The 2,551-nt window shown below is 42.0% G+C and overlaps 1 pseudogene; it reads right to left on the reverse strand.

Annotated features, from left to right (window-relative positions):
• Window positions 1-330: 330 nt before the first annotated feature.
• Window positions 331-454, reverse strand: LOC145044760 (5S ribosomal RNA; annotated as a pseudogene).
• Between the last annotated feature and the right edge of the window lie 2,097 nt (window positions 455-2,551).

Raw genomic sequence — 2,551 nt, forward strand, 5'->3', positions numbered from 1 at the left:
TTTTTGGGTCTGGACCGGTTACGCCCAGCGTAACCTTGGGTACGCCCCACGTACCCGGGTAGTGAGGTGTATAAATGAGGCGTGTGAGTACGCACAGCGTACTCCTTGTACGCCCAGCGTACTCGCCCAACACAAAGGTCCAATACGACAATTTATAAAAGATGAAGGGAAATTTAGTGGTACCTGAATTTTGCGTTGTTACAAATACTCACAACTGGTGATATTCAGATATCAGGTCCATTTTTGAAAGGTACATCATTCCTTGCGGTTGGTCAACCAATTCATCTATGCGAGGCAGAAGGTAATGATTTCTAATGGAAATCTTGTTGAGGTCTGCAACACGTGGACTTCCCAAGGGGTCACCCATCCTAGTACTACTCTCACCCAAGCATACTTAATTGCGGAGTTCTGATGGGATCTGGTGCATTAGTGCTAGGGAAATCTGGTTACAGCTGTCGTATTAGGTTCTATGTTTGTTTGCATGATGATGCGATTACTCATGGTATTGGGCAGTCTCCATCCTGAAGTTCATATTAGAAGTCATACAAGGTTCATCAATCACAGTCTCGTGTATACGAGTTGTATATAATTAAGATTGAAAAGGTAGTCGAATAAATGATTCTTCTTTAAGCTCACATCCCAACGAGGAAAAGAAGTTAAAGTGGAATCATCAATTCTAAACCTATAGAACCTTGATTATATACCACCCCTATGTATACATTCTCAGTGATAGATTAACTGTAAGGGTCCTTGGTTTGAACTCGACGTGCTGTAGGAGTTGTACATCAGGGAGGTTTGTTGATTTCTTCGAGAAGGTTATGAAACACAAGGTACTCTATGCATGAGTACTTCGGAGTTATGGAATGACGGCTTCTTCAGAAAGGTAATTTCGGAGAAAGAGATGTGCGCACGAAACTGGTATTGTGAGGATCGAATGGACTCAAGTTGTATGATAATAATCGGACTCAATTGGAAATAAAGACATTAGAGTTGATCATAAAGGCGTTACAGACAAAACACAACAGTGCAACTTTTGAAAGGGTTACAGTACTTTAGATTAACTTCTGGAGTAATGCTGCGAACAAGGTATACTACAAAAGGCAAGTATACGCAGCATGAGGGTCCCTTAACTGACGGGATCTCGTAACATATAAGACTCGAGTTTCACTAGTTTTAAACATGTTTATGGGTTTGCTACAATGAAATGACTTAATTACTTTAATGTGGGTCCGAAGTAGTCTCTCTTACGGTAGTGATCCTTTGTGACAACTGTCAAATTTCGGCCAAGTCAAAGTCAACTAAAGTCAGCAAATCAAACCGTTTGACTCAATTTCCCCGTGAGTACTAGAATTTACACTATGAAACTTCTACATAACTCTCTATTCTAATAAGAGATAATAAAGCAAAAAGTGCGAACATCTAGATCTCCTTAACCTGAAACTGTAGTACGTGGCGAGCCAAACCGATAAAACAATGTTGCATACTCATCAGGAGTGTGTAAGATCCTAAAACAAGGCTTAACAGGGTTTACAAACCTTGCCTTGCGAAGCTAGACACTCACAAATGCCACACTCGAAACCTCTCTCAATCGTTTTCACTCTACCTCTCTCTATTTGAAATCCCTCTAAGTATATGAAACTTCTCCCAAAACTCTCTTTGTATGATAAATCTCTATAAGTATGTTAAATCTCTCCCAAATCCCTCTAAGTATGTGAAACTTCTCCCAAAACTCTCTTTGTATGAGAAATCTCTATAAGTATGTTAAATCTCTCCCAAGTCTCTCTAAGTATGTGAAATCTCTCCCAAATCTCTCTAAGTATGTGAAATCTCTCCCAAATCTCTCCAAGTATGTGAAATCTCTCTCGAATATCTCTCTGTATGACACATCTCTCCAAGTATGTGAAACCTCTCTCAAATATCTCCTTGTATGAGAAATCTCTCCAATAATGTCAAATCTCTCCCAAATCTCTCTAAGTATGTGAAATTTCTCCCAAATCTCTCTCAAAAGCTTCCCGTAACTTTTTAGAATCATTCGGGTCATTCCGACCCTTAACCGGGTCAAAAACGGCTTAAAACGGGATAAAAACGAGAAAAATGGACCTTAGGAACCGAAACCCTCTTATAAGAGGCGAAGCTCCTTAGGACCCGAAAGTCCTCTTAGGGACCGAAAGTAAGAGGACCGAACCCGAAAGTAAGAGGAACCGAACCCGAGCCCAGTAGGAACCGAACCGAAGGTACTGTTCACCCGAAACTACTGTTCAGTACTGTTCACTACAGTTCTCTCGGTTCTGACATTCTCGCCTTTTATCGCCGAACCGAGCCTCGGTCTCTGATCTCCGCTCCTCGCCCTCTGTTCTCTCCTCCCCCTCTCGGTCCCTACCCTCTCCCTTCTCCTCTCTCGGTTCCTTCCCTCCTTCTCCTCTCCTCTCGGTTCTGCCTCCCTCTCTCTCTCGGTTCAGCATCAGGAGGCCGAGCCTCGGCCAAAATTTCGCATATTTGCCACTTTTAGCCCATTTTTGATATTTTTAACATTTTAAGCCCGTTTTTCGTG

Source organism: Lactuca saligna, chromosome 4, assembly GCF_052625555.1.
Source record: "Lactuca saligna cultivar CGN05327 chromosome 4, ASM5262555v1, whole genome shotgun sequence".
Taxonomy (NCBI): domain Eukaryota; kingdom Viridiplantae; phylum Streptophyta; class Magnoliopsida; order Asterales; family Asteraceae; genus Lactuca; species Lactuca saligna.